General features: G+C 43.6%; 1 protein-coding gene across 9 annotated transcripts in view; it reads left to right on the forward strand.

The window, feature by feature from the left end:
* NRXN1 (neurexin 1) overlaps positions 1-24,978 on the forward strand; it is a 1,628,124-nt gene that overhangs the window by 1,591,857 nt on the left and 11,289 nt on the right. The gene's annotated exons all lie outside the window — the stretch shown is intronic.

Consider the following 24,978-nt stretch of genomic DNA (forward strand, 5'->3'; position numbering starts at 1 on the left):
TGTCAGTAGTTTCACTTCAAAAGAAAAATACAAAATTACCAAAATTAGCTCTGATGACAATGGCGTAATTAAAATTTCCCAAACCCTAGTGTATTAGCCAAGGTGTATTATTGCTGGTTCAGTAAAGTCACAACGATGGCACCTCCAAAGGAGGATAATCAAACATTCTCATAATAAAATGCATTTATGTATAGATTTTCCATCAACCCATCAAAGTCAAATACAAGGAACGAGGAGCCATTGTGCAACTGCGCTAATCAAGATGTCATCAAATGCATAAAGGTCAAACAGATTTGTTGAAATGTTATACATTGTTCTTTTAACTTGTATCTGTAGTACAGTGCATACTTTCCATTCATATTTATTTACTAGAATACAAAAAGCATTTAATTCTATAATGGCAGTGAAAGGACACGCCCCCTTTGTTTGAACTGCATCTAATGAGAAAGATACCCTATTGAAAGCACAGAGCCGTCACCACAGGATTGCATGTTCTTGTTGAATGATTACCTTTTGACGTTTTCTGCTCTGTTCACCCCAGCAGATGATTTATATCCAGACTTGTCTGTCTAATGTGATAAAAACAACAGGTGACTTGGTATAAACATCATACAGCACAGTCAAGTGTAAAATGGAAGTATCCGTGGAGCGGAAATCTTGTACGCGTGCCTCAAATGCACAACGAGCTCACATAAGGCTCTGGGCGTTCAGCTTCCATTTCATGCCTAAATGTTGCCATGCGTGGCAAACCACTGTCACAATGTAACTGAAGGTGTTCTTTCTTGTACTCTGCAACCTTTATTGTTCAGCATAAAATAAAATGCTTGGCAGATTTTCAGAGATGGTATTTAAAAGATTGGAGTATGACAGGATTGTCCCTGGACCTTGAGAAGTGTAACACAGCAGTCAATCAGCCTGCATAGGATGTTACATCTGCAGCTAGTCACCATAACATGTACATGGAGGTGAACATTCTGTCACAAGATCTGAATCCACATAAATGAGATGATAGGGTCATAACACTCACAGAAGTGCCTGTCCGCCTATTGGATAGATGAAAGCCAGTGTGCGTTTCTCATCCAAAATGACCTTATGTGTTAGGCCTTCAGCCAGTAGTAAAAAAGGAGAACCTATGCCTAATTGGTGCCAATTGAATAAGCTCAGAGTTACCATAAAAGAGAAACACTCCTTCATTGATAAGCCATTCCTAGAATTAAGGCAACTGTGCTGCATTGTGATCAGCCTTGAACTATCTGAATATTCACAGAAAAACATGTGAGGTTTAGGCAAGACTGTAAAATCTCCTATCCTCTACAAAGTCACACATAGATATGACAGGAGTGCTACATGTTAATGTCTTTTTACTGGGCGAAACACCTGCCTTTGGGCAAGACTGGCTGAATGGGGTCTTCCCAAAAATTGTTTAACTCAATTATTACTCTGTACAGTGACACATGGGTACTGGTTAAACTTGGCAGTGGCAGTGGGGTCATGTCTATAGTTTAAGCTAAAAACAGCCTCAAACAGGGGTGTGTCTTGAAGACCTCTTTATTCATCCTCTATTTTGTCATCTAAGACCGACACCTCGCACAAGTGGAGTGTTTCCTACCAAGACTGGCAATGGATAAAATAGTCAATCTGTAATATGTCCATCTGTAAATGTGATATGCTGACGATATATTGGTGCTAAGTCAGACACCTGTCAGCCCGCAGAGTTCGATAAATGCACTTGGTGGGTACATCGACTAGCGAGGCCTGGTGGCTCAGTAGACTAATGCATCCACTGCAGGGGCCAGTGTTCGACCTCATGGCCACAGGTTCAAATCCTGGTGGGTTCACTCAGCCTTGCATCCATCTGAGGTCGATGAAATGAGTACCATTGAGTTGGGTAACAATAAACATCTGTTATTCAGCGCAAAGAGACCTCGTTGGGGTGAACGTGCACTTTACAAATACACAGGTTATGTTATGTTATGAATGCCAATATAACAAAAGTAATTTGCTTGGTTGACCCAAAGAAAAAAATCCTCTAATTGGTTCATGAAGAGCCAACCCATAGAGGTTGTAACCTCTTAAAAATATCTTGGAATAATGATAGAGCGTCACTTGTCCTTCAAACTGTTCTTTGCAACAATATGGGCCAAAGCATGCACTCTATCGTTTGCGTTCAACCAGCTGCATAAGAAGATTAGCTGCCTGTCGCACACCAACATCTGTTCATAGTAATGGCAGCGCAGCTCATACTGACGATCTCATGTGGCTTGGAAATTAGCCATAGAAAAGAGGAGGATTTATTCAATCACGTACAATCAAACGTTTAAAAAGCCATTTTCTGCCTGCCGAGGTCGGTCTCACAAGCTCAAGTATGACTGAGATTTTGACTGAGAAATCAAGAACTGCAAAGAATGAATGCATTTATGCAGTTAAGTTGGATTCTTTGTGCATCTCCAAAAGGCTCCTTGAACAACTTATGCTGACATCGAGCTTTAAATGAGCAAAGACTTAAATAACTCCTGAGGAGTGTATTTGCAGTCATCAATCACAACAATAGTTCTAAAGAAAGCCTAGGCCCTCTCCATGGAAAAATAATCCTTCACTTGACTATGTACCTCCTCGACCAAAGACTTATCACAGCTGCAAGATAAGAATATACAAGCTGCCAAACACCACACATGGACAGTGATATTCTCATATCACCATCTGAAGCCCCAAGCCTACTTAACAACTCATTCCTCACCCATGCTAAAGCATCAGTTCATGTTGTTTCATTTTGGGCAGTTAGAAATTAAAAATCTAATCCCATCCTGGAAGAGTTGGCCGACCACCTCAAGCTGCCGTCTATGTGGGTACAAACATGAGTCATTAATTGACTTCTTATGTGCATGCCTACCACTTTCAGTACACAGAAGGAAGTTACCAAGTTCTGATTTTTACAAAAGTAAGTGTGCACCTGCATGCAAGCTGTGATTTGATGGCTGAGTGGAGACTACATTGCCTTGGCATGCCAAGAGGCTAAATATATGTGCCCGGGACAAACATTACTCAGTGACCCCCTGCACCCAGGACCATAAGAAAACACTTCCTCAAAATCCAAATGCTACATTCTGTTAGAGATCATCTGACTACTCTTGCACTTTAACTAACAGCATCATGAATAAGCCTGGGCAAAGCACTACGCTACACTCACGTAGTTTGCGAAGTTTGCGCTACTTTGCACTACGCGAATTGCACGTAGCACACTGCAAACACGCGTAGCATAGCGTTGCTTGGTGCAGCGGTCATTTTTTGCTTGCTCGCGGTCCTCAACGTCAATTTGGCGACCGCGAGCAAGCAAAATGACATCCCGGCGAGACTTTTTCCTCGTTCGCGATCAGCAACATCAAGTTGGCGATCGCGAGCCTGGAAAATAAACCTCCCGGCGAGATTCTCAAAGCGGGGAGGTCAGGTTTCTCATTGCGAGTGGTCGCGTATGCTCATGACCGCTCGCGATGAGAAACTACCAGTCCGCGTTGAGAAAGCTGCCGCTCGAGTAAAAATCTACTTGAGCGGCAGAAAACTACAGCTCGCACTGTGCAAGATGTCGTTTTCAATGATTACACAGTGCCGGATGCTTGTCCGCACTGTGAAATCATTGAAAACGACATCTTGCACAGTGCGAACAGGGTACTATGCAGTTCGCGAAGTGCTATGCGTAGCTCGAGTAGTGCGAAGTGCACTTTGCGTAGCTACACGTAGCGCTACTTCGCGAACTACGCCCAGGGTTAATCATGAACTTCATTGTGCTGGATTTAATGCCCAATAGTTATGAGACAAATGCTGGGGTGAATTTTATTAGTTGACTCATATATTGATATGTACAAAGCACTTGCACTTTGGTATCCATATCATTTTAATAGCTGTTGGGTGTTAATTTCAGAAACGCAAAAAAAAATTATATACCAGTTTTTTTATTTTTCTTTAAAATCATGTATTCTTGATAACCTTTTAAATTGAAATTATTTTTTTTAATCAATCAATAAAGTATAATATATAGTTTTATGATTACTGGGCTGAATACGTTGGGCCACTACTTATATATGGCCATAATTTAAAACATTTAAAAAATATTACAAAATGATGATGTGTCTTCAACATCACAGTGAGAGATTACAATTAGTTCAATATTAATTCACCAACTTTTAAACTTGAAGTCGTGAAGATATGCAAATTGTTTTACCTCTATATGATCAGCAAAATATAATTTTTTTCACTTGTTTGTTGACCTTTTTATTTACAAGAAAATATCTAAATAGTGTTAAACAAAACCCAAACCACTAAACTACACCAGTTATAGTGTATTCAGTTAATTATAACTTAGGCCCTATTATGTACTACTAATGAGCTCACATATAACCATGCGGACTGTGGTACTCATGAGTAATATGAACAATATTGTTCTTTAAACCTAATGAGTAATGTCCTCAGTGATATCATTTAACATATCATCAGTGATATAATATGTGAGGTCATAAGCAGTGCATGATGTGGCACAATTTATAGTTAATTATCTAAACAGTAACTGGTATATGTCAGTATATTTTGAGTTTTTAACTTTAGTTCTTGTCTCATTTTAACACCTATCTATAACGTAATTTTAACCTTTGTTTTTTTTCTGTAAAATTCTGTGGGTTTTCATCATATTCTAAACTAGCCCATTGCCCTAGAATCCATGCTTGCGCTACCCGCTGTACATCACTTCACAGTCAGATCCTGTTTCCAGCCCTTTGCTGCCATGCCACCCGTTCTGCACACAGCATTTGGCCTTTGTGATGGCCTCCAACCCCCAGTCGGCACAGCCTCTGGCTATGTGCAGGAGGGGTTGGTCACTGGGCCTTTGCCCAATCCTTCACCGCAACAGTCTGCAGGCACTCAACCACTGCACACAAAGTTTATTTACCAACGATTTTACTGTTTTAAAATTAGAGAGGTGTTAAGCCACTGAGAAGATTGGTATTGTGAGTAAACAAACGTGGAAAGGGGAAGCTGTACTTTTAGGGACATCTCCCTCTTTAACAATATTCAAACCCTTTAAAAAATACAGTACACCTCAAATAACTAAAAACGCATACCCCCTCTCATATTTGTAATCCATTGGTTCCATACCTGCACTAACATCTCAATGTTCTCAGGAAATGCTCCTCAGGAAACGCTTTAAATTCAGCAAGCCATATTCCAATCAAAATGGCATTCAAGAGTGCCTCACGTTAATCTTGAATACAAAATGCAAGCACTGTAGTTGTTCTTTATAACTATGAGGTGAACCTGCATTTGATTACCAGAGAGTTACATGACAGGCTGCTGCTGGTGTTGAAGTACATGTTTAAATCTGCATGTGAGAAGATTTTACTGACATGGATGTGGAAAATATTTGACAACTTATAGATTATGTGTCCTGATTTTAGCTTTCAAAAACACAAACCATAGTTAATTTCTATGACAAAAAGAAAGCCATAATTTCTTAATTTACTGCTGTATCCTCTAAAGGAAATGTTTTCAGTTTTACAGCTGTGATTCCATCAAGGCAGCATTCAGATGTGTCACACGCTCCAAATTAATTCAGAATGTTAGCACTCTAGTTGTTCATTGGAACATTGTGGTGAAGCTGCCGGAGAACACCGAGGAATCAACTGACAAGCTGCTGTTACTGCTGTTGGAAGTATATGTTTCACTCAGCATAATACACATTGTTTCTGACATCAATCAGGAAGATATTTGGAATTTATAGAAAATGTGTCTTCATTTTAGCTTTCTAGAGCACTCACCATAATTTCTATGACAGTTAGAACTGCCTCTTTTTTGTAATTTCCGAAGGAAATGCTTTCAGTTTTATAGCTTTGATTCCATCCCAATGGCATTCAAAAGTGTCACACTTTTGTCATAAATACAGAATGTTAGGCCTCTATTTGTTCATTTGAACACTGTGGTGATGCTTCAGTAGAACAATGGGGAATCAACTGTCAGGCTGCGGCTGGTGTTGGAAGCACATGTTTCACTCAGCATACCAGATGTTTTTTTCTGACATTGATCAAGCAGATGTTCGATAATGTATAGAAGATGTGTCCCCATTTTAGCACTCTAGAGCACTTGTATCATCTGTAGGAAATACTTTCAGTTTTATAGCTTTGATTCCATCCAGATGGCGTACAGGTATGCCACATGTTTGTCATAAATACAGAATGGTGGATCTCTAGTTGATTATTATAAGATTGTGGTGAAGCTGCAGTAAAACATGATGACATCAATTGATAGACAGCTGCTGCTGTTGGACTCACACGTTTTACTCAGAATATCAGACTTTGTTCTCACAGAGCTAAGGAAGACAATATGAACTTTTAGAAAATGTGTTCTTATTTTACCATTTGGAACACCTTCCATAACCTCTTGGAGAAAATCATGAGAGAAAACTATTTTCTCTCAAATATGCTTCATCAAATAGCAGGAAAGGATTGGCATTTTCACATAAGTAAAATAATCTTACTACACACCACAGTTCCTAAAATTAGTATGGTACCATCAATAAATGATATACATTGTGACTAAAATCTGTTATCACCCTTCTATCAATCAATCAATCAGAATTTGTAGGGCATGGTACTGTCACCCCTGTGGGTATCTGGGTGCTGGGGAGCGAGGTTTAAGTCAATAAGCCAGCTCTTGAGGAAATGGCAAAAAGAGGGAAGAGTGGAGCAGAAAAAGGCAAAACAGAGGTGCAGAAAAATGAGCGAAAGGAAAAAGCAAAACAGAGGGCATGAATGGCAAAAGAGAGCAGAAGAGGGCAAAACAGAGGGCAGAAAAACAAGCAAAAAGGCAAGACAGAGGGCTGAAAAACAAACAGTAAAGGCAAAACAGGGGTCTGAAAAAGAAGCCGAAAAGGCAAAACACAGCAGAAGAGGGCAAAATAGAGGGCAGAGAAAAGAGCATAAAATAAAAACCAGAGAAAGACACTAGCAGAGGAAGCACAAACAAAGGGCAACAGGTAGACAGGCAGTAGAGGGTAGCGGCCCGTGGGAAAGCTCTACAGGAGAATTGTCACAGGGGAAGCTGGCCCGACTACCTGCTCGATGGGGTCACACTTCATCTGTGTTACTTTTTTGTAACACTGAAAACAGGCTTTCAGTACAATGCATTTCAATCCGGACTGTATTCTTGAGTCCTGTATAGCTGCCACAAAATATTATTCATTTTGTAGCCAGCTAAGTAGAATTGATCAATCAGATCATATGTGGACACTAACAGTCCAGATATCCCTAACCTTTCTGGTGGTTAACTATTTCACGCCCAACCTGAGCACCTTCTTAAACGCTACGTATTTAAAAAACTGCTTAATGGAATTACACCAAATCACAAAAAGCCGAAAGCTTACTTTGTGAGTAAAGTTCTAAACTTCTGCAAAATTTTGTATAATTCCATTAATCCATTTTGCCTGTATCGGAAAGAAAGCTTTCCTGTGAGAATTAAAAACGGAAATCAATAATTTGGAACCCAAATCCTTTTTCTTGGACCTTGCCTAACAGATCAGGGCAAAACTTTCCGTAAAGAAGTCAATTTGGTTGAACTTTATTTGGAAAGGTTCAAGCAGGCTTGTCAAACTCTGCCAAAGTTATTAGGGAAACAAAAATGCATTTTCTATTGAAAGTCGAACCTAACTGTAACCATACTAACACTACCAAGAATAAAAAAAGTAATGCAATAGCAAACAAAACAGTAGTAAAGTCAAAACACAACACCATAAAAATACCAAACTGAATTAGAAAAATAGCATAAATTGTACTAAATCAAATCACAAAAAATTAATAACCCAGAGATATTACATTTTAAATTTTAGATACAAATATCACCAAAAATCCTTATCCTCCAACTGGGGTTAACTGGTAACTGTAGACCAGGATCTAACCACAATTTAAGCCAAACCATGAAAGTGCACAGTTTCGGATCAGGAAACCAGCTTCAACCTGGTTGAAGGATTTACCTTGGGATATAGGGGGAGATTTAGAGTTTACAGAGAGCTATTCTAATGCAACAGTGACAGAGTACCCACTCTGCAAAACTGAAGATCCACCAACATCAAATAGGGATTGGAGGACCTTCATTATGTCGACTTCAAGACTATTCTAGCTCTGGAACTGACATAAACCTCTGATGGCCTGACAGAGTAAGGGTCATTGAAGGTTTGGTCAAGTGTCCACCCACCTGATTTAGAGTAGGAGAAAACATGGCCAGTTTTCATTGACCATCACTGACAGAAAACTCCCATGAAGAGGGGGACATTGTTTTTTTCTTTTTTTTCAAACTAAAATCACACTTGGGGATTTATTTTTGAGAACGAGAAAAAACATTGTAAGTTTGTTGTGCTGCTCCGTCATGTTGATGAAGCCATCCATCAAACTTATAATGCATTGACAGGAACCACCATGACGGCAGTCCCTGTTAATGGCAGAGATGCCCGCTGGGCAGGTGGCCATCTCAGAATTTGACATGTGGGGACTCCTTCAGAGCAACAGAGTGCTTTCTATGTTGCCTTGAAAAAGTAAAACCTTATCTGGCAAACTCTAATTTGGCCTGATAGTCTTAAATGTACAAGTCCAAAAGCTTGATCTGGACTAGGCAGTTTGCTGTGGCCAAGGAGGGCTCCACGAGGTCGAGTAGACATTGGGAACTGTGCTCATAAAGTTGTTTGCTTTAAGCAGAAAAGTTCAGAGTAAGAGAAATTAAAGAGAGAGAGTCCTGCACCTGCATTCTTTGCCTAGTCAAGACTGCTATGTACACAATTAGTCACATTTTTGGAGCTCAGAATCCTTGAGGGGGCAAGGGTGCAGGTTGTGGCTGAAGAGGGCTTTAGGTGGCTGGATACCTTCTCTGCAAGGTCCTGCTGAATTTGATTTGCTGCTGTGCAAAAGCTGAAAGAAGGAGAAAACATAATCTTCTACACAGCAGCACACTCCCAGCTCAGATTGGCTTGGCAGGTTTGTCCCTGTCCTCCAGGGGTCTTGAAGGTGAAAAAGGTTCTATATCCCTGGTTTTTGTGGGTGGTAGAAGTCCAGCCATACATAATCAACTATTCCAGGACCTCAGGAACAGCACTTGCTGGTCACAAATCACTCTTGCGGAGGCCAACTGCAGGTTGCTGGGCAGTTCCTGTTGGAACTGGTTAGCTAGGTGGTTGCAGGAAAAGCCTCTTGAGGTGGGTTTTATGCTTCTAGCTTGAACAGAAGATCAACCTTATGACCCTTGAATGCCACTTCTTTGTCCTGGGTACCAGAGGGAGCAAGTCCAGTCCTTCATGGCTCCCCTCAATGCAAGTCAGGTCTTCTTCTGTTCTTTCTGAGGTCCAGAAAGTGTTCTGAAGAAAGTGCCAGGGGATGCCTTGCTTAATCTTGGCACTATCTTGTGAGTAGGGGTGACTCCTGGCTCTTTTCTAAGCAATGAGGTAAAAGTTCCCAGGGTAAGCCCTGTCCACGATTTGTAGCAGTTCCTGACTGCCCTATTGCAAACAATCCAACAGTGCCCCTCTCTGCCTAAATTCAAGAAGGTGAAACTTTTCTCCCCTTGTGCAGAGCCATCATGCCCACCGTAAGGTGTGGCCAGGGTAATGAGCAGCCCCTCCTCTGTGTTCACTCGAAACCAATTCTGGAGACAGCTCTCCTCATACTGGGATGGATGCTTGCCTGACTGGGGAGACAAAAGAAGGGACTTGTTGAGGTGTCATCTAACATCTGCCTGTGACAATGGAGGCTAGTTTGAAGTATATTCGGTTCCTATTCACACCCTAAATGGTCATCCTACCAGAGAAACAAATTCTCCTCTCCACACCCAGCCCTAGTCTCTGCTCTGTTAGCTATTTTTACTCCTCATCATTGCTTGAGCACTCAGAGGGCTGCAGCTGGAGGCTATAACAATTTAGTCTTCAAAGGCATTAAGCAGGGGAAAGTTAACTCTCTCACCAATTTTGTTTCTTAATATTTTATCATAAATCTGCCTCACCACTAAATTGAGCTTTTGATAAATGCTAAAAAGAGTTCTTGAATCATATTTCTAGATGGGCCCTACCTGAGATAGCAGAATAAATATTTTATTCCCAGTGTTTTTCCATGGGCCAGCCAGCATTTCTACTGTGGAAATACCTTTTGAGTGGTAGTCATTGTAAGGACATGTTAACATTAAAGTTCTACATGTCCTACTTCCAGTTGTATGCATCCTGCCTGGTGGGATACACAGCCTACTTAGGGGTGACTTATTAATATTTCAAATAACGTTTAGACTCGAGGTGAGAGTAACTTGCGTAATTTGCTGTTACCTTACTATGTGAAATCACAACAAAATTACTCAAGAATGGGCAAATTACACAAGGAGCATAACCCTGCATTTGCGGCTATATTCTTTGTCAAAATATACCGTTGCATGCAAATTGAACCAGAGAATGCATGTTGCAGTAAGAAGATAGCACTACTTTCAACAGAACAGGAACAGCAGCAGCCAGTACAACTTAAGTTCTGTTCCTGTGATGTTTGATAACCATTTTTGCTCCAATTAACTCCAAAATATGTGAGTATGTGTAATTGCATAATTAGCAGTACTTTTGTATCAGAATAGTAACACACAATTTCCAAAATCTCTCTGATTCCTCCAGAGTAATTAAGATTTCAACCAGACCCAGTTTAGATATGTGAAAAGGGTTGATTTTGACAGGTCGAATTGCAGTTTTTACTCTGCTAAATGAATACTACAGTGGTAGGCCTGATGCCATGTCTTCCTTTGTCACATCCCAATTCACACAGTTTAGTTGGTGAAGGTGATGGAATGAGCAGACATTACTAATTATCATTTGTTATATTTTATAGCCACACTGTGTGGATTGTACAATTGGCACAGTAGTTCTTAATTTCTAAAGTTTGGTTAAGGTCAGTAGAAAGATGATCCTATGTCAAAGAATAAATGGATCTGAGTCAGGCCGATCTATATCCATTTAAAGTTTTCAATATTACTTATCTTCTAGCTTCGGAAAGTCTGATATTTAATTTTTTAAGCATTGGCAGATATCTATATTGCCTAAATCCTCAATGATAGTTCTATCTAACTGATATATAGAGATTCATGACCATGATCAATTGCGTTAAATCAAGTCTCCATCTCCAAAAATATTATAATTGGTTACCGGCCTACCTTTACTGATTGGAACTTTCCAAAACATAAATATTGGTATAAAATAATGGGCGTAGCAGAGTATAAAAGAAAGGCTATGTAAGATTGAAATGGTGTGTTTTGCTAGAGTAGATGATGTTAGTACAGGGTGATATCTTTCAAATTACATTTAGCAACAGGATAAACAACAGTAAATCAAAAAGATAGAAATATAATTCAGTTCAAGTGCAGAAGTCAGCAAGCTTTGATCCAGGGATGATGGCACCCTTATCTCCTGAGAAACAGAATCAAGTGTTTACAAGATGGACAGCATTAACGGAATGACACACTGATTGATTGATAGAAAAAGCTCAGTGCTTGCATGGACATCCATGCCTGTATCTTTCAAAGACCCGACCAGAGTGAAAATGTAGAAACACCTTCACTACGTATAAAAGTATGAGTTATATTTTCACAGAAGACAGTGTTTGCTTTTCCGGGGGTCCTCTGAAAACTCCGTGAATACACTTTCTGCATTGAAGGTCCCCATGCCTTCATAACAGTCCTCTTTTTGTTTCTCTGTGAATCGACTGTCAGGTGGCGAGGGTGCCTTCGTTAAATCTTCCTATCATTTCTTTTATATAGAAAGAAATGGAGGTCTGCAAAGAGGGGACTCTTGCCTCTCATGCTTCGTTTCACATAAAAACAGAACGAGGCTGTGAACGAACTCAGTGGAGGCCTCAGGACAGACTGCACTTTTCCATGAGAGCAACGCATGAACACCAAGAAGGGCCGTGCACAGCTCTGTGCACGCTGCTGTGGGACTGGGAGTTCAAGAAGGGCGTGAGGGGATGCAGTGAGGGAGGCCGAAGTGATGTAGGGGTGCGGGAAAGTAATGGCATAGAAAGGAACCAGAAGGGAAGCAGAAGCAATGGTGGAGGGGGGGGGATGGGCAGAAGGAGAATAGCAATAAGGAAAGCACACACAAAAGAATGGGGAACAACACATGAGAGTGAAGGACAGGGAAAACTGGAGTGACACACATGTTTAGGACAATGAGGAGAATGACACTCAGCAAACAGGGTAGGAAGCAGAAGTGGAATGAAAACAAGTAACCACACACTGGTGAGGGGTGGGAGAAAGCAAACAAAGTGGAGACGGTGGGGGGGGGGGGGCTCAGTCATTGAAAAGCCATGAAGGAGGCTTGTAGTTGTAAAAAATTCCCTGAAGCTGTTCGATACATTCACTCAATTGGAGGTGCAGTGATAAAGCCAGTAGTATTGGGTGGAGGAAAAAACTCCTCGTTGCTGTGCCAGTGCATGATTGACATAGTCTTTTGTACATAACTGAAAAAGGTTGGTAAAAGAAAGCTACTGTTTGACGGAGGCGGACCCAATGCTTACTGTAAGCATACATACTTGAGACAGTAGGTATTTTGACAGCTATCAAACCCCAGCCCTAATGAAAGTTCAAAAAAGTTTATAAAGTGCAGTTGTGTAGTACCATCACGACTGACGTAAAGTATTCAGTTTTCAGTAGCAGTAATGTGGGAACTTATGTTAGTCCACAGTGTAAGCACACCCGTACTCCGCTTGACTTGTGTATCATTTTCTATCAAGCAAGGTGGGTGATGGACCTTGTATTTATTTTTTATGAAAATGATGTTCAGCAGGTAACCAAAATCAATGCAACTCTTCTGCCACATTCCTTAAAACTTGACTTCATTGTTCATCCAGAAACGTTTTAAGGCATTGGCAAACTGGACAAGTGCCCAGGGTACCCCCCTTTCCAGGAGCCCACTGGTGAAGAAATCTTTCTCCTCTCCTAGTCACCCACACCTTTGTCGATTTCTCTATCAAACATCTCTATGCTTAGCTTTACCTCTGAAGTTCCATGCCCTGTGTCATTTTAAGGAATTTTGGCATCCCAGGAACAACTTTCAGCTGTTTTCGTAGCTAAAATTAAAGTATAATTCAATATTGCTTGGTATCATGTAGACTTGAATTAGCATAACATATATAATACAATTTAAATATGTTCCAAACAGGGGGCTCCAAACTATTCCTTGCCCAGGCCCCCAATAATCCTCAAAATAAGACTGTGCCCATCAGCTTGCAGTGACTGGCAAATTATTATTCGTATGATAGAGCAGGCTGGCTTGAAATAGCGGAACACAGGCCCATTCACACTACTGCTGGAACAAATCGTCCCAATACCATTCTCCTCCCATCAGGGACACAGAGGCATTGAACCATCTTTTTCACAAATGATGTGACGTGCTTGTCGGAAGGCTGGCTGCTTCTCATCCTAACCAGCTGAAATTGCATTCTCATTAAAATATGTCCTGACTCAGGCATAGAAAAGCTTCATCAATGTAAAATGTGTTTGCATACTCAGCTGTGTTTAATCTATGAAAAAAATGTGCACAGAATAAATATAAATAAAAGATGCGCCCCCCGACTTCAATGGTACATGTGTACTACAGACTTTGTTCGAACTACTATGACTCTATGGATCCTATATCCTTCAAATTGCAGAATGTTGTGATGTCATTCCCACATGCGCCTACATTGACAGATACTTACCAAGAGCACCTACATCATGAATTCATTATTTTTCATTTAGGATACAGAAAAAATTGGCATGCATCTTCATGATTTATGTTAACACTATACCCCAAAATTGACTTCAGATGCATAGGTCATATTCAAGGGGCAGTTTATTGTGCATTCTGTGTCAGGGCTGGAATTGTCATACAGCATAGAGGGAAAAACTCACTACAATAAAGACCGCGAGACTCAGTTTAGGGGTGGTTGGAATGAGAAATCACTTTACGTTGTAGGTTATACAATACCTTTCTCCACTCCTGTAGTCACCTGCTTACTTTGTTCTGCAAATTTCTATCTTGGTGCTTGTTTTTTGTCCCAAAATATGCATAGAGTGCATGTATTTGGCTCAAGCTGCACTTAAGGACACCCCAACTGTCTTCTTTTTGTCCATTTAATAAAGCGGGTTGGGTTGCTTTTGTAGTTCTTGCAAGACAGAATTAAGCAGATTAAATCGCGTGTAGACCTGCCTCTAAGAAATATAATTCCAGTTGTGGCTGTTTACAGCTGCAGAGTGAGCAGCCCAAATTGGCGCGGGCCCCTGTTCACGGGTTTCATTTCCATCCATCATGTTGAACGCGCTGGAAGGTGAGGTGTTTAAAAAGCTGATTTAATGTCAGTTCCCGAGCGCTGGTGGAGTTAACTGCTGCAATTGTCAGCCCCTGGCATTAACGGCAAATCGGTATTGGAAGCGGGAGGGCATTTCTTACCCATTTAGCAGCATTTTCATCTCTAACCAGAGAATAATAACATTTAAGTGCATAATGTCCTGCACGGCAGAACTCGGACTTTAAGTGAACAGTGTCTGCAAGTGTTCCACAGACGTGGCTAGCAATTTAAAATCAATGCAATTTAATCCTTTGCGGGAGGAGAAAAGAAAGGCTGGTCAGAAATTCATAATGAGGAAAAATTCAATCAGGACGGCTTGCAATGTGTTTTCTCAAAGAAGCTCTATAGACTGGATAACGGGCAATTGCTGTCATGTGAATGATGTGCTGTGAGCACTTCACAATCTGTGGCGTACTCAGAAATCCCGCTTCCTATTGTTTCCCCCTCAATGTGCAGTATTCGTTAAGCTAATGAGTATGCATTGCATACGCTTTAAACGAATGTGCACATTTCATCAATCCATTAGTAATATTTTTATTACTAATAATTATTGTTGATTGATCATTACAGCCCAATATGTTGTGGATGGAAATTCGCCGTTTCTGCAGGGTCATCCCAGATTTTTCCTTCCGTTGCTTAACCCATTCTTTTGTTGACCCTAGGGGACTCTTTGCACTTTACCCCTGCTAACCAGTGGTAAAATGCTTGTGTCCTGCCTTTAAAAAATGTTAAAAGTCGTAAACACCTTATCGACACCCTTGATGTACTTATAAGTCCTTAGTGTATGGAAGGGGTGGGTGGAATATTTAGTTCTGCCTGTGGATTTGGCAGAATTATGGCGATTTCACCTTACTCTTGTAATGCGGAGTTGCAGCCAAATTCCGCAAATCGCTGTGTGGGGGAATTTTTTTTTAATGCCTGGTTCCAGAACAGTAAGTTGGTAAGCATGAGTGCCTTGGTGCAATTTCCAGTTGGTAGGAGGACATCCAGGGAGACACAGGCGGTTGCTACTGTTCATGGTTAGAAGGCTGCTGCTCAAAGGCTGTCCTCTGGTGCGTTCACACTGGTTTTTGAGCACAGTACGTGCTACCGGTGCAAAAACACAGTGCGAGCAGCACAACCGGCCTATTTCAACCCATTGACAGAACTTCATGGAATCTCCCAGGGTATTTATGTAACTCCACAGAATTTTGCAGAGTCAATTCAATTCAATTCAAGAATCTTTATTCGGTGATTAAAAAACACCATAAAAGCACACATACATATACATAGATAAAACGGCATTAAATATTAGTCAAGATCCTTGTGCATAAATAACAATAAAATACTAACATACAAGGCTGTAAATTTAAAACAGGGAGTCACAAGTCTTTTAATCCTCTCCCCTCGTCTTCCTTAGTCGGACCGCAACCTTGATAAAATTCATAACACAACACAAGGTTAGCGGGTCAGAAGCTTTTTGCAAGTAGATTAGTGCATCTCTGGCATGTTCCAGGTGGGCCTTTTTTAGGATGTCTACTAGGAATCTACGCCTGGGCATTGAATAATAGGGACAGAGCAAAGTAAAATGAAGGGAGTCCTGCGGAGACCGATTGTCGCAGCCGCAGGGTCCCTTCTGCTCGATTGACATGGTAAAACCTGCTGGCGAAGCCAACATAAAAGGAAGTAGGCTCAGTCTGAAACGGCACATAAGAAATCTGTCCTGTGTATTGTGTACAAGATACAGGCAGGGCTCCATACCCTCCACACTCTTCACCAAAGTATGAGCCCTTATTGACTTTTTTTCCCCTTCAGCCAGAGCACGGCATTGGGTTTTCCGCTCTAGGAAAATTTCCCCTACTTGTTTCTTGTGCTGTGCTGAAATGGTGGTGGGGTTCTTGAAGAGGTTTCCAAACCCTAGTTCCTCAAGAGTGTTTCTCACATATTTGAGCCATGGGATGCGCATGCAGTGGGTCCTACCTAGGCAGTCCAGTAAGATTTTTCTACTTAGATGCGCGTCTGGATTTACCCAGATTTTTAGCCACGCCACAATTGGCCTGAGTTTTAACAAATCGACCAGATATGGCCTCCCTAGCTCCCTGTGAGCTATGAGTCCAGCAGTGCTGGGTGGTACCCTCAGGATAGATTTCAGATGTTTGTTCTCTTCCTGGTCAATTCTAGAGGTATTCACGAAGCCCCAAACTTCTGCCCCATAGCTTACTTTAGCGCATGTTATGGAGCCGTACAGGTTCATCACCTGTTCCGGACTCCATCTGCCCAACCTCCTGCCATATCCGGCTATTGCCCCGTTAGAGGCAATCATTTTGTTACAGCGCTCTTCCACCAAGGAGTTAAATTGAAGAGCACCATCAAAGGTTACTCCGAGATAGGAGAACGTTTTAACCTCCTCTAAACAATGGGAGCCTATTGTGTAAGAAAATTTTGAGGTAGGTTTTTTGCCTGCCAGGAGCACGTAAGATTTGCTTAGGTTGACAGATAAGTCCAGATCGCTCATAAACTTGACGAACCCATCTATCAGAATCTGTAGGCTTCGTGGTGTACGCGCCAGCAAGACCGCGTCGTCTGCGTAAAGCAGGACAGGGATTTGCCACGTCCCAACCCTTGGGGAATCTGCCTTTAAGCCCAAAAGAAACTGTTCCAAATTATTAATGTAAAGGGAGAACAAAAAAGGGGCAAGAATACAACCTTGTCTGACTCCACTTTTGCATGGAAAGGAGTCCGTCAAACCTCCCTCCCTGTTAAATCTAACTCTAGCCGTGGTGTCGCTATGCAGCTCTCTTAGTATGGTAATTAGGCCGCTCTCGATCCCCATCCCTGCCATCATGTCCCACAACTTCCCTCTGTTGACGTGATCGAATGCTGCTGCCAGGTCCATGAATCCCATATAAATGGGTTCCTTACTGGCCAGAGTATATTTGGCAGTCAGCATATATAGGTTCAGGCATTGGTCGCTGGTGGACCTCCCTGACCTGAACCCATATTGAGTGTCCGAGAAGATGTTGTTCTCTTCGGTCCACTCGGACAATCTGTTCAGGAGTGCCCTTCCCAGAAGTTTAGCCGAGACGTCAATCAGGGAAATAGGCCGATAACACTTGGGGTCGTCCTTGTTGCCCTTTTTAAAGATTGGCACAATGATCGCTTTAGACCATGATGGAGGGAGACCGCAGGTGATAGCAGTGTTTAGGACCCTGGTCATCAGTGGGGCCCAAAGATCTATATTACTAAGAAAAAGGTCAGGGGGAATTCCATCTGGGCCCGGGGCTTTATTCTTAGTTAGACTCTCCATCCCTGCCGTGATCTCCTTAAGGGTAAATACTACCGGAGGAGCCTGACTTGGGGTTACTGCTGACTCTACGTGGGGACCCGATTCATGGTTATACAGGCTCCTAAAGTGTGTGACCCACTGCTCCGGGAGGATGTTAGCCCCTATCTCCGGAGAATCATTTTCTTGAAAGGTCGGTTTATTGATGATTCTCCAGAACCCCGCTAGGTCCCTTCTTTCCCCTGCCTCTCTCAGATCTGCCCAAGCTTCTGCCTGCAGGGTGAGTTTCCTCCTTTTGGTCTCTTTTTTATATTTTTCTCTGCATGCCCTGATTACTTGTGGATCTCGTGGTTTTGACTTAAGGGAGCATTTCAGTTCCCTCAGTGCCTTGGAACAATCTTTATCAAACCACCGGGGATTGACCAGATTACGCGTGGGCGCACTGGACCTTAGTAATCTGTCTATCAGGTTGGCAATATGGTTAAATGCTTCTAATAACCTTGGTCCCTGGACTTCCAGATCCAAACATTCATTTATGGCCAGCAGACCCTTATCGCTCAGGTTTTTATAGAACTTTGCCCCATCTATTTTGGACCATTTCAGTCTCCTGCCTTGATCGGTGACCCTCTCCACGATTGAACGATGGGCATTGGAGCCAATACCCGCCCTATATGCGAGCATTAAAACAAGCGGGTTATGGTCGCTGAAAGTGTTCCAGTCTATCCCTACACTGACTACTTTATTAACCAGGGATCTCGAGACCAGAATATAATCTATAATAGACGAGCAGCCCCTGCCCTTAAAAGTTGGTGGGAGTGTACCATCCGACTGTGGGTCTACCATATTAATGGTGTGCTCTAGGTCGTACTTAAACCGAAGCAACCTAAGAGCCGACCCAGTAGGCGAGTGAGAAAAATGCGGTCCCTTCTCAATTGGGCATTGCGCCCAATCTGTGTTCTTTTTGACCAGTGCCGGACAAAGGTGACAATTAAAATCCCCCACCACAAGCAGTCCACCAGACGGTCCCTTATTCTGGGATATGATTTCTTTTCCTAACCTTTGGTCGAGTTCAGTTAATACCGGGGTGTGGCTATTTTCTAACTCGGTGCTATATATGTTAAAAACAGAGAAACGTAACCCCTTTCCCTGGAACCGAACCGCCTGTATCCCATATGAGAACCAGTCTGGAAAGGACCAGGTGCCTGGCAGGTCTAAATCTACATAGATGGACAAACCGCCCATTGCTCTCCCTGAGCTAGATTTTCGGGCGGGAACAAAAAAACACTTGTACCCCTGCAGATGGTAGTTATTCTCCACAGCCCATGTCTCCTGTACACATATAATGTGAAATGTTCTAATGAAGTCCACCCATTCCTTATTGTTGAATTTGCCCGCTATACCCGCTATATTCCATGAGATAAGTCTCACACCCTCTCCACTCCATTCAGCACCCCCCTGGGCCCTTGGTCTTCTTTCCCACATTGATCTTTGCATTCCCTGCCCATGTCCCCCTCCTGTCTTGTCTACAACTATTTCCTTTGGCACAACGCAGTTTGGTTCCCCCTCACCAACCACCTGGATTTGCTGAGCCTTGGATCTTTGCTCCTCCAGTCTTTCTACCGTACCTCCAATTTCTATACAACCCTGGGGGGCATTGTCTGTCTGTCAATCGACCCCTTCAAGGCCATTTAGGCAATGGAACCGGTTATAGGAAAAAAAGGGTTGTTCAGGTCGGCCAAAAAACGGCCTAGGGTTAAAGGCCTGGTGACTCCCCCTCCTGCCAACCCTCTCCCAGTTGTCATGAGTTTGGGGTTGCTGAGATAGGACTGGGATGATGGGAAAAAAGAACGACACATGGAGGGTTTGGATGGTGGATTCCCTAGATCTGTTTTTCCCTTGACATATATGGGACACCGTTCCTGTGTCCCTAAAACTCACCAGTATGCAGTCCCCTTTAATGGATTTTTGTGTTCTTCCCACCCATGGTACCCTTCTTACCATTATAATTTCGTTATTAAAGTGTGTCGGGAGGGGTCTATTTATGTTTAACCACTTGATTACCCTACTTTTTAGGGCACAAAAGTCCTCCGTTTCACCTTCCTCAAGTGGGGGGACACCTGCCATAACGACAGTAAAAGCATTGGTCTCTGGAGGTAAATTGGGTCTGCGTGGTCTCAGGGTGAGCTTCATTAAAGGGGTCGAGGTGCTCTTGTCTACCGGCTGTGCCGGGGGTACAGATCCTAAAGGAGGGTTGGGCATATTGGTGTTAGGGGGCTTAGCTGTTGCAGGCTTTGGCCTTGTGGGTTGTTGCGAGGGTGCCACATTCACAGCTTGTGGAGGGACTGGATTGGCGACACTATTTGCCGACTGCTTAGGGGCTACAGTGGAGGGAGTGGACTCTGATTGCCTTCCCTGTCTGCCAGCTGGAGTTTTCAGACTGCCCAATGTGGCCTCTAAAATGGTTAGTCTGATCTCAATCTTTTTAATACTCTCGCTGATCGGTAATAACAGGGACCTTAGCAAAAATTCTAGGTTTCCCAGCGGGACAACAGACAAGGGAATATTAGCAATACCAACTCCTGTGTCTTTTATCATAGTAGGAGCTGGATCCTCATGAGCAATGGGTTTAGGGTGTAAATCGACCTATGGTTTCTCTACTAATGTGGGGGTTTTTAAAAACTTCCCAAAATCCGAGTGTGGAACCTTGGGTTTGCTCTTTCCTTGAACTCCCCTCGATTTCCTCCTGCGTTTATTTGGAGGAGGTCCAAAGGCTACTTGTGTGTTAGTTGGCTTAGATTTAGTTTTCCTAATCTTCGAGGCTGGAGGGGCCGGAGGGGGTTGGGACACTAAATCAATGGTCACCCTTGGGGGGCTAGAACTAATTTCTGGGGCTATACTCAAGGCTTCAACTGGTGACATGTTAGTGCAATCCCTCAGCAATAGTGGGACATCATCAATTCGGGACAACTCCTCCCTTGGTAAAATAAGTTGGTCTCCGAGGGGCGTGTTTTTCATATTATCTATTGAGCGTCTCCGTTCTGCCCTTAACCTGGACAGATTACACTCTTTGTCCCCCTCCCCCACTGCCCGGGAGAAATAATTCTCTAGAGTCCTATTCTTTGCTCCACCCGGTTTTAGTGGGGTGCTCTCCCTTGCAGGGGACGGCATAATGTTCACAATAAATTAAACTCGGCGGGCGGCTCCACCGAGTGTAAGAGACCAGGGGTCGGAAGCACAATCCAAGAGGGTAGGCCCAGCCCGGCCACCTTCGGCCCCGGACGGCCACAGACGGTCCCGCCCTTGTCCCGGGCTTCTCCCGGCGCCCTCCTGCGCGCTCCCGCGCCGCGGAAGAAGCTGCACCTGATATAGGGGGAGGGTGCTTAGGGGGCGTGGCCAGCAGGGAGAGCGTCCAGGTGCAGGAAATGATGGCAGCACAGGGACTCCTGGGCAATGGAGTCCCTGATCCTCACCTGGCGCTCGCAGCCCTGCTCCCCGAGATTCAGGCAGCTCCCCTGTCAGGAATCAGCAACGATGCGCCCAGGCACACTCGCGAAGCGGGACCCGCGGAGCGGGTTCCGCGAGGTGCAGCCGCAGAACACACAGCCCAACAGGAAGGACCTCGCAGGACAGAGCTCGCGCTCACAGGTCAGTCAATGTCTCCCAAAGAGCTAGGGACAAGCAGGCTCTTTTCAGCTGTGCTTAGGGGGCGTGGCCAGCAGGGAGAGCGTCCAGGTGCAGGAAATGATGGCAGCACAGGGACTCCTGGGCAATGGAGTCCCTGATCCTCACCTGGCGCTCGCAGCCATGCTCCCCGAGATTCAGGCAGCTCCCCTGTCAGGAATCAGCAACGATGCGCCCAGGCACACGGGCGAAGCGGGACCCGCGGAGCGGGTTCCGCGAGGTGCAGCCGCAGAACACACAGCCCAACAGGAAGGACCTCGCAGGACAGAGCTCGCGCTCACAGGTCAGTCAAATTACAGGAGTTCTGCCCACCCCTAGTATAGGGTACAACCTGTACACAGAGCCTACAAATTAAATGCTGGTAGGAGTCTGCAGCGAACATTGTGCCACCCACTAAAGTGCAAAACGTTTCCAGGCCTGCCAATGCAGCCTGGGTGTGCAGCATTTGAGTGACATCTCGACCTGCCAAAATACATCTTTTACAAGCCTTAAACCTTCATTTTTAATGCTTGTAAGTCACACCTAGGGTTTTCCCTAAGTACCCATAGGGCAAGGTGTATGGTATTTAAAAAGTAGAGCATATATATTTAATGTCCTGCATGCCTTGACAGTAAAAACCTTCAAAGTCATTTTTCACTGTGGCAAAGCTGGCTCTCCCACAGGCTAACACTGATACACTGTCATATTTAATTAGTGATAAATGCAGTTATGGGGTAGCTAGAAAATGGTTTCAAATACTCATTTTTTTAATAGTCATTTAAAATTCAACTTATGGTGAAGTCAGATTTAAATTGATATTTTGACAATTACACTTTTAATTTTTTTCATGAATCTGCTTAAAAACTAAAAGATTTTTCTGCCAGTGTCCACATGTGACCTTACCCCTAATGGCTACCCTGAGGTGAGATGCGTATTGTTCCCAGACAGTGGGCAACAGCCTCTGGATGTGAGTTGGGGAATTCCTCCCTTGACAGGATGGCCTATGGGGCTGTGTTTAGCCCCCCAGCTACAAAAAAGCCTACCTTGTCACTGGGAGCTCACCCCTAGGCCTGCCTCCTCTTTGTCTCTCTTGTCAGACTGGCACTAAACCCATATTGGATAGAGGAACTGACCAGAACTGGTTTATGGGGTGGAAAGGAAGGCTTGCCCTCCACCGACAGGCTGGCACTAGGCATAAAGGCAGACCACCACATACCTCTCCTCAGAACATTCCTGGACCTGTGGTGGATCAGGAGAAGGACTTCCCAGTCATCTGTAGGATTTGCAGAGTACCAATAGGATGGGCAGATGCTGGCAGATTCTTCTATCTCTTGAACATGGATTTCCCGGTGGCCCACTTGTGAGTTCTTTTCACATATATATCAGAAAGCCAGAGACAGGAGTTTGAGGTTATATTTGTTTATGTAGATATCCTCATGTCACAAGTGAACTGTGAAGGGATGGTAGGTGTGTTATCAAAAAACACAGATAGCCCTTGAAACAAAAACTAAAATTGTAGCAGAATTTCTGAGGATAACTCTAGAAAGGAAAAGTGAACACGAATGTGACTTTTGCAGTACTGTCAGTTGGGTGGTGTTACTCATGCAGTTTTAAACAAATGATGTGTGTGCTTAGGAGTATCCTGGACGAGTTATACAACTGACTGCTGACTTATGCCATTGAAAGGAGAATAGTGAGTATGAAATGCTCAGCTTCTAGGTTAAATGAACTTCCAATGCCCGCTGCCCTTCCGAAATAGGGTGATTGCATTGGCCATACCATGAACAATGTGAGAATGGGCAAATATCTGGTTAGAGCCGTAGTTCTATGATTTATTTACCCAATTAGTAACGGTCCCACATGTCCCTTGTGATTAGGGCTGATTCCTGTATTATATTTTTCATCAGTGTGCACACATTTTGTTTAGTTGTTCCTAACCAGGGCCGGACTGGCAGTAGCGGGCACCGGGCATTTTCCCCGTGGGCCAGAGAGGTGGGGTTTGTAGCATAGCAGGCCGGTTTTGTTACTGGGGCCAGTTTTGCAGCAGTGCTGCAATATCATCCTACTGTAACAAAAGCGCAAGCGGTGCTTCTCACTAGCACCCCCCCTGCTCCCTGTGCCGGTTGAGCATCAATCTGTCAGGGGGCTGGTTGCTGTTCCCAGTACGGCTGTGTCCCTAAAAGATACATCTTGCTCCTTTTTACAATATGCCTCCTGGCAACATCCTCATAAACTGTGCACTACCTGATGAAAATGTAGTCTGTGCATCTGTGCTTATCTAAACAGAGGGCTGATAAATATGCTCATAAATCACAGCAACACAGCTTCATCTGGTCAAATGTTCGCAAATCATGTGCCCAATCCAATTTTTGCTCTGGCTTATATTGTCCATGATACGCCCATGGTTGTTCTTTCAAGCAAGGTCGAGCTAAGTTATTAAAGGTATTCAGTTGCATTTATTATTTTCCGGCTCCTTCTCATAGAGCATATGAGTGCTAGGTAAAAATATGACAAGTGCATAGACAATACCAGCTTTACTCTTATCAAGCAAGCGAAGGAGAAAACATTATAATCATGGCTTAATTTAGAGTTTGGTAGGTGGCTTACTCCATCACAAACGTGACAGTTATCCCATCCTTCTTATTACAAATGCATTATATCCTGTGGCACCAGTAGGAGGGCGAACCGGAAATCATTCATGTTGGTGACAGAGAGAGATGTCTGCCAATCTCTAAATCGGGCTCATAGTCTTCTTATGTCTGAAAATTCTCCAAAATGACCTAGACTAGCTAACATAAGCTAATCATTGCAGCGCTCGTAGGTCTTTCTATTGTTCAAGAGCCCATTCACATGCAGGCACCAGGCAAGAGGCCTTATATTTAGGTTCTCCCACATAGTGCACATACAGGATGGACAGCAGTAGGACAAAGCCAGCTATTCTCACATACAGGACAAGTACAGAACTGGGTGCAGCTGTGGAAGATTCCCTAACATTCCACAGAAGAGGCAGAGCACTCACAGTTTGAAATTGCCCCCACACTCACACAGAATAGAGCATTGCCAGCTGTAGCGCTGGTTTCCTTCACTAGCAGAAAGGACACAGCACTCTGAACACTATTGCACGCTCCCCTCATACACAGAGCAAGTACAAGAACGTTGTTCTGCATTCTGTCCATCAATTGTTCTTTCTGCTTTTGTCTCCCCGAGTGGGACGGGTATACCCAGACGTGGGTCCTGTGCTCTCCATGCCATTGGAGTCAAGCTATCCTGGCTGATGAGGGGTAAAACCTTGAAACCGGTCCTAGGATGCTTGTTTCCAGTCCAGGGAGGACCTTGCCTGGCAGTTCGGGCTGGACTGTTCCCATTGGGCTCAGGGTCAAGACTGATTTGCATAAGGGTGGGTTCAAACTGGAATGGCACGGGGGAGCAAAAAAACTATGGGGCAGATTTACAAGCCCCGTGCGCCACTTTTGCACCGCTGTTGTGTCACCTCTTTGCTGCAGCAGCGGCGTAAAGCTAGCGCTATGCTACGGGGGACTTACAACGTGATGCATCGAGGGAGATGCGTCACGTTGTAAAGCCCTGCGCCACATGAGCCTGCGTCAGGTTTCATGTGGGTGTACCGGCGCAGGGTGGGCGTTCCGAAGCAGGAACGCCTCAGAAAAGTGCCTGAGTGAAATCTAC

The sequence above is a fragment of the Triturus cristatus genome, chromosome 6 (genome assembly GCF_964204655.1).
Source record: "Triturus cristatus chromosome 6, aTriCri1.1, whole genome shotgun sequence".
NCBI lineage: Eukaryota > Metazoa > Chordata > Amphibia > Caudata > Salamandridae > Triturus > Triturus cristatus.